Source organism: Lontra canadensis, unplaced genomic scaffold, assembly GCF_010015895.1.
Source record: "Lontra canadensis isolate GAN:19392208 unplaced genomic scaffold, GSC_riverotter_1.0 scaffold15, whole genome shotgun sequence".
Lineage (NCBI taxonomy): Eukaryota > Metazoa > Chordata > Mammalia > Carnivora > Mustelidae > Lontra > Lontra canadensis.
In genome coordinates this window covers 3,000,202-3,008,653 of record NW_022631009.1, presented here as the reverse complement: position 1 = coordinate 3,008,653, position 8,452 = coordinate 3,000,202, and the positions used below count along the sequence as shown (strand labels likewise).

At 39.9% G+C, this 8,452-nt stretch overlaps 1 long non-coding RNA gene across 1 annotated transcript; it reads right to left on the bottom strand.

The window, feature by feature from the left end:
• Positions 1-7,688: 7,688 nt before the first annotated feature.
• LOC116868419 lies at positions 7,689-8,452 on the bottom strand. The gene is made up of 2 exons (XR_004382822.1): positions 8,377-8,452; positions 7,689-8,165 (listed from the first exon to the last, which is right to left on the bottom strand). It is a non-coding gene; the product is annotated as an uncharacterized LOC116868419 (long non-coding RNA).

The window sequence follows — 8,452 nt, the reverse complement described above, 5'->3', positions numbered from 1 at the left end:
CAGCATGGGAGGAACGTTCCACTAGGGATGTACCTCAGACCTTGGTTAAAGTAAAAGAAGGAGGTGGGTGGGTGAGTGAGGGGTTTAACTCAAGGGAAATGAGTGGGCATTTTCTTTCCACTTCTGGGTGAAATTATACGCAATTACAAAGTAGGGCATCCCAGGAGCACGGGCGCAGCTTCAGTTGGTGGCAGAAAGGTTGGTTCCTATGACCTACTTCTTCATTAACCTTTTTTAGTACACCTGAATGCAACGACTATGATGGAGAAAAATGTTGACTATGTAGGCGGTTCCATGATGAGATATTTACGAATTGGAAGAGAATCAACCATTGCAGGTGCTGTAAATTTGGAGCAGCTCAGTGTGTGAAGAATGCTGGCACTTGCCTCAGACGCGCCTGGCTTGCAATCTGAACTCTGCTCTCCCTAGTTTTGTGACCTAGAGCAGTTTACTTCATTTCTCTTGTTCCAACTTCCTTGTCTGTAAAAAGAAGATAATAATACCTACATTCTAAAATGCATGGAAAGCAAAGGATACTTTTTCAATGGCAGCTTTTTTTTATTTATTAGTTATTATTAATAAATAACAACAATAATTAATGATTATATTAATATATCATATTAATTATAATCAACATATTGATAATATATTGTTACTAAATCAATAATTTATGTGTTAAGTATATTATATATTATTTTATATATTATATCTGATATAATATATATTATTAATAATTAATAATAACTAATTGATTATTTGTTTTTAGGTAACTTATTAAATGATTTTACTAATATCATTTATAACTAATAAATGATATCCAATTTTGCTATTTGGACAGGGAGCTGGGCCTTGGTTCCTCTCTTAAAATAGAATTGTAGTCTTTATTAATTCATTTTTCTAAAGCATCTTAGTAGGTACATTTCTCTAAATAAAAAAAATACACATTTTTCTTAACTGAGGCTTGTTCCATCATTAACCTGAAAACAAGGAAAAAAGAAAAGCTCTTTTAGCAGGTAAACACACAGTTACAGGAAAACTTCAAAAGAGCCAACCACGTAAAACTGATCTGTTTCTATCGATGCTAGGAGCTTGATTATAGAGTTCATGTGTTGTTTCATAGTGTGAAATGGGAATTTTATTAGTAAATCATAGATTATAAATAAGAATTACATATTAATACTTTTTTGTTTTTGTTTCCTCTCTTGTTTTCATTATTTTTTAAATTTTTATTTATTTTATTTTTTTTAAGATTTTATTTAGGGACACCTGGGTATTGGTATGATTAAGTGTCTGTTTTCGGCTCAAGTCTAGTCCAGCACTGGGATCCTTGCTCATCGGGGAGCCTGCTTCTCCTTCTCCCTCTCCCTCTCCCTCTGCCCCTCCCTTTGCTCATGCTCTCTCTCTCTCTCTCTCTGACAAATAAAATCTTAAGGAAAAAATACATTTTGCTTCTTCATTTGAGAGAGAGACAGAGCACAAGTCACAGGCAGAGACAGAGGGAGGAGACTCCCCACTGAGCAAGGTGCCCCATGCAGCACTCGATCCCAGGACCTTGAGAGCATGACCTGAGCGGAAGGCAGGCACTTAGCTGACTGAGCCACCCAGGTGCCCCTCATTATGTTTTTTTAATTTAATGAACAGCACGGTGGCTTCCAGGCATTCCAAAAACTTAAAATGATTCATAACCATGACCTTGGTTTGGGCTCTCACTTCCCACCACTGTGGCCTCCTGAGGTCTAGGTTTTCCTACCTTCCATCCCTCTTTCCCACTGCCCAGACATCCCCATACCACGATGAGTAAATTGTCTGAACATTGAGTTCTCTAATAGCATTACCTTTTGCTCACAGATCATCAACATCTCCCACACCCTTGGAAAAAAAGCTCGTACTCCTGCCAGCTTCCAGGATTTTTCACACGGGGTCTGTCTTGCTTTTTCAGATTCTTCATCCCCAAGTGCTTTTCATGTCTACTATAATCCACAGATGCCCCTGTCCTCCTCTGGTTTCAGGGGCTGCCTGGGTGGCTCAGTCCCTTAAGCTTCATGCTCAGGTCATGATCTCTGGGTCCTGGGATCAAGTCCCGCATTGGGCTCTTTGGTCAGCAGGGAGCCTGCTTCTCCCTCTGCTTGCCTCTCCCTCTGCCCACTGCTCACTCTGCTTGTGTTCTCTCTGACAAATAAATACAATCTTAAGAATAAAAAAAAAAAAAAAAAACTGTCACCTATCACCCTGGAGCGGTCTGCCTCTTTCTTTGGTCCCACCTTGCCCTCCGTGGCTGGGAGCCAGTGTGCAAACCAATAGAACATATCACCTCAATGAGGTGATCAAGGCGAACATCAATGCTGGGATGAACATCATGTGCCTTCTGATATGATATACTGAGTTAATCCTGCCAAAATATATAACCTGAATCTAAATGTAAGGAAAACCTCAGGCAACTCAAGTCGAGGGACATTCTATTCAAACAAACAAACAAAACCCAAAAAAAACCAAAAACAAAATGAACAAAAAACCCCCCCAAACCTGGCCTATATCCTTCTCCAAAAATGGCGGGGTCATGAAGCACAAGAAAAACTGAGAAACTCTCTGAAATTATATGAAAGAAAAGAGACATAATAATTAAATAAAATTAATTCAGGTAAGAGCCAAAAGATAAAATCCTAGGTTAGATCTCGGACTAGGAAAAATTACTGCTATAAAATACATTGTTGAGATCAGTAATGAAATCTGCATATGGACTGAGGGATGGATAAGAGGTTTTTTGAGTTGGGTTTTTTTGTTTTTTTTTTTTAATCAATGTTACATTTCCTGCTTTTGATAATTGGGCTATGATTATATAACAGAATGTCTTTTGTCTTAGGAAATACACATGGAAATATTTAGGAGCAAATGAGCATGATGTCTGCTTCTTATTCTCAAGAACTTGAAAAACAGAATATACATTAGATACATTGACAAAGAAAACGATGGAAGTGGGGCAAAATGATAACCATCAATGTGTCTGAGTAAAGTATACAAAGGCTTAGAGGAACGTCAAGTCCAGATACAGAAGTGAGAGGTGGCTCTGGGGTATGTACTGGGATGATTGATGAGGGAAGCCGGTAACTTCCTCGTGTCCACCCATACTGAGTTAGCAGCAGCTCTGTCCACTGGCCAAAGCGGTGCGTGAAACGGTCATGGGAAGGCAGAGAAATGCGTGGCGGGTAATGAATTCCACGAGTGGGGAGCAAAAACTCCCCGAAGGCAAACCACCAACAGAACTCCCTACTCAGGCTCAAGTGTGATCTTACCCCTTCCCCCAAATCTCTGGCGGTAGGTTGTGCAGAACAGAGGGTGAAGGAATGGTGAACACAGATTCTCAAATCTGAAGAGAGACAACCAAGAATCACCATTTATAAAAATAAATAAAGTAAAATAAGTCACCATTCATGGATGACTAAGGACATAAAAAAGAGATCTAGAAAGTCATCAGATGAAAGAGTTCAGACCAAAGGAAACAGAGGTAATGGAGCAAAAATCCCAAGACTTTGTGATAAATATAATTAAGATTTTCAGAGAGGTGAGAGAGAACTCATAGACAACGGTCAACCAGCAGTCAAAAGTCATTTCCGTTTCCCAAATGTCATTCCCATTTTTAATGATACATTTAGTTGCGGACTCTCAAATTAGCTCCTTCAACTCACGGTGTCAGAATTACTGAAGTAGAAAAGGCAAAATATTAGTTGTGAAACCGTCACAGAAATTAAATTAGTATCTTTTTTTTTCTCTCAGTCTTTTGTTGTTTCTTTTTTTTTTTAAGATTTTATATATTTGAGAGAGAAAGAGAGAGCGAGCACACAAGCAGAGGGAGGGGCAGAGGGAGAAGCAGACTCCTACCGAGCAGGAGATTTTTAGATTTTAAGTAAATTACAATTTTACATTTAGTTCTCTAATTACTTAATGTCTCTCCCTACCTTTTTTTTTTTTTTTTTTACTCTAAGAGCCCACATGAGTGATGAAAGTGGCTGGGTTTAAGAAGTAATTTTTGAGGGGCGCCTGGGTGGCTCAGTGGGTTAAAGCCTCTGCCTTCGGCTCAGGTCATGACCTCGGTCCTGGGATGGAGCCCCACATTGGGCTCTCTGCTTGGTGGGGAGCTTGCTTTCTCCTCTCCCTCTCTCTCTGCCTGACTCTCTGCCTACTTGTGATCTCTGTCAGTCAAATAAATAAATAAATATTTTTTTTTTATAAAGTAATTTTTGAGCTACAAGGGACAATATTGACTACTTGATTAGACATAAGGAATAAGAAGAGGGGAAAGGATCCAATATTCTCGGTTCTGGTGTGGGCAACTGCATTTCTCTTACAACATACTGTAGGAAGGGTAGGAACAGATTTGGGATGAGATATTATGAGTCCTGGTTCTAATGTGTGGCAATTGATGTGCTATGAGCATACACAAGGGAGAACACACTTCGAAGTTGGATTTAGAACTTGGGAGTTTGAAGAAAGGTCTGGCTAGGAGCTAAAAGATAAAGCTTTTAAATATACATACATGGTGATTACAAGACTGCCTATAAATGAGATGGCCCATGGAGAGTGTGATGAAGGGAGGAAAAATTTCTAAGTTCTTTGGCTTTTCTAATAATTAAATTGGCACAAGACAGTTAATAAGAGAAAAACAAATGTAATTCATACGTATGGGAGCTCATAGAAATACAAGACTGAAAGAAGCGACTAAAGCCAGCAATGATTTTTACCTTTTAGACAAAACGATTGACATGATCAAGTTTGAGCTTGGGGTAGTGAATTAGTGAAGAAGTGATAGGGTTTATTTATGCAACATCTGGGCCTTAAACTCCTTTTCTGGTGATAAGGGGATCTCTCTACCTCCTGGTGCAGCTGCCTTTCACAAGGGAGATTTATTTCCTGCTTTTAAGGAGAACAAGGAGGGTCAGAGAGGCCTTCTTGTACTAGCTGCTTCTTAGGTTAACTTTAATTCAAAATAAGCAGTATGCCAAAGAGGCATGTTTTGGGGGCAGCCTGCCCTGAACTCAATCATTGATTTTCAAAACTCAGCTAAAAAATGAAGCCTCACCAATATTTGAAGCGTAAGCCTTGAAAGAAATACCTCCTGGGGTGGCTGGCGGTCTCAGTCAGTAGAGGCATGGGAATCTCAATCTCAGGTTTCTGAGTTTGAGCCACGTGTTGGGCATGGAGCCTACTTTATTTTTTTTTTAATTTTATTATTATTTTTTAAAGATTTTATTTATTTATTTGACAGACAGAGATCACAAGTAGGCAGAGAGGCAGGCAGAGAGAGAGGAGGAAGCAGGCTCCCTGCCGAGCAGAGAGCCCAACACGGGGCTCGATCCCAGGACCATCATGACCTGAGCCAAAGGCACAGGCTTTAACCCACTGAGACACCCAGGCACCCCTGGAGCCTACTTTAAAAAAGAAAGAAGGAAAGGAAGGAAGGAAGGGAGGGAGGGAGGGAGGGAGGGAGGGAGGGAGGGAGGGAGGGAGGGAGACTTCCTTAGAGAAATAATTTCATGAGATAGGAGAAATGGAATCAAGTAGTGTCTTGGAAACTGTATTACTTTGTTTTTACTTAAAATCATTTCAGATAAGGAATTTCTGATTTACACCAAGATGTATTTAATTCTACAGGAAATACAGCAGTTTAAATTTTAACTGCACCTTCTTTGTTAAATAAACTTTTGAAACTTTGCTTAGAAAACAATCAGGACTTTGGCCACTAGATGGTGGTATTGTGTCATGTTTCACAGAGTGGCCCAGTTTTTTGCCCTGTTCACTCACTCACTACCTTAGAAAAAAGAAGGAATATCCATTAATATATCTACTTCATCAAGCACAGAACCGAGTAGCCTGTGCTATCTCAAACCATCTTTGTAGTAATGTAAGTCAGATGATGGCATTCCTTTGTTCAAAATCTGCCAATGTTCTCAATATACACACGCACAATTCAGTGTGCATATAAAAAAAAATCAGTACGATGTCCTTACACTGGAGTATAAGGAAGAAAAAGAAAATCCTTTATACCAAAATAAAATCTAGTTTAATATTTAAGTGAATATAGAAAGTGTAGCGAGATGGTCAGATGTTTACAACTTTTTATAATGAATAATTTTTCAATTAAAAAAATTTTAGGGGCGCCTGGGTGGCTCAGTGGGTTAAAGCCTCTGCCTTGGGCTCAGGTCATGATCTCAGGGTCCTGGGATCAAGCCCCACATCAGGCTCTCTGCTCAGCAGGGAGCCTGCTTCCTCCTCCCTCTCTCTCTGCCTGCCTCTCTGCCTACTTGTGATCTCTGTCAAATAAATAAATAAAATCTTTAAAAAAATTTTTTTAGAAGACTTTTTTATTTATTTGAGAGAAAGAGACCAAGAGCACAAGCAGGGGCAAGAGGGAGAAGCAGACTCCCTGCTGAGCAGGGAGCCCGATGCAGGGCTTGATTTGAGCCGTGGGATCATGAGCCTCCCAGACGCCCCTATAACGAATAATTTTAGAATAACAGAAGACAATAGTTTACTGAATACTGCTATCACTTCTTTTTTATATTTGGCATTCTAAAATTTGGCTAAATAATATATTCCTATACAAATACACATAGAGTCACCACACAGGCAATCGCTAACAAGTGCAGCCTGAAAAAGGTGTTTTGTACTCACAGCATGTTTACCACACAAATAACAAATGAAACAATTTTTTCTAACAAATCTTTCTTGGCAAAGTTCTGAGCAAAGTACAATTTCTTTTTCTCAATGTACATAATAATTGCATTCCTGGACAATTCAGAATTATATTAAAATTGTGCAAAAAAAAATCTTGTGTTTCTATGTAAAACCAATTTAGGTTCTAAATTCAGGAACAGGTTTTTCATCGGCAGGAATATCCCACAGGACCTAGGAAAGACATTCAGGATTTAGGATAATTCTTTATGAGGTCGCTGTCCCTGGAAAGTGAGGATATCTAGCATCCTTAGTTTCTGCTCACTAAAAGCCAGTAGCACTCCTAATACCATGACAAACCACAATCCCCACCTAAATTTTCCAAAAATGTTTTCTTGTGGGTGGGTAGTCCTTCTCTGGTCCAGGACCCACCATCATTTAATGTCATTGCAAAATCATCCACTAAGTGGCAGTATAGACCAACGTATTGAGCATTTTTGATGCCCTTACAGCTTTAAGAACTTCTTGGGGGGTCAGCGGGACCGGGATTGGAGGACAAAAGGACTTCACAATTATTTTGTAATGTTTGAAAAGATGGATCAAACACGACTAAAATATTAAAAAGGGATGTGAATGATGACACAGGAACATTTTATTTTCCCTCTACATTTATTTTTTCCTTTTTTTATTAACAAATTTTTTTTATTAACATATAATGTATTATTAGCCCCAGGGGTACAGGTCTGTGAATCGCCAGGTTTACACACTTCACAGCACTCACCATAGCACATACCTTCCCCAATGTCCATAACCCCACCTCCCTCTCCCTACCCACCCCCCCACCCCCGCAACCCTTGGTTTGTTTTGTGAGATTAAGAGTCTCTTATGGTTTGTTTCTCTCCCGATCCCATCTTGTTTCATTTATTCTTTTCCTACCCCCCAAACCCCTGACGTTGCATCTCCACTTCTTCATATCATGGAGATCATATGATAATTGTCTTTCTCCGATTGACCAATTTCGCTGAGCATAATACCCTCTAGTTCCATCCACTTCTATTTTTTCCTTCTTAAAGGATCTGTCAACAGAAATCTCTAGACAGGCTCATACTGACCCATCCATTTGCTTCTATCCACAGAAAGAGAATAAAAATCATGGCAGCTGAGGAAGAGAGACTCCCATTCATGGGAGTAGACCATGCATGGGAGTAGCAACGTAGACCTTCTGATACCATGCGAGGCACAGGGAAGAACAACACAGCGCTTGAGGGAGTGTAAGAAGACAGCACAGAGAAGGTGGGGTTTGAGTTCATCTTTAAGATCATGTGGGAGCAATACTGGTGTCCACGAAGAGTCAACACCACCACCCAGAGCTACCTGTTATTAAGCTTCAGAGCTGACAATACTCTCTCATACATTTTATTCAAGTCCGTCTTCTCACATTGCAGCTTACCCTTAACCGGTACTCCTAAAAGGGCAGTCTGCCAACGGGTGACCTTTACCTGTACTGAGATACATTGAGACATACAGACATCAGGAGAAATGTTTATAACAATCTGCCAATCTGCTATCTGTTGACCACAACAATGACAAACTGGGCTGTGTTTTGTACATTTAAAAATTCCCCCCCCAACAAAAATTCATTTCTGTAGTATTTTACCCAATATCAAGCTTGAGTGGACTGAAAGCACATACACACACGCACAAACATACCTGGTCCTCATCTCCCCAAAGTTTGAGAAGCACTGGCTCCAAGCACGGGAACAGCCAGAAGGCAGGATGAAGGTGA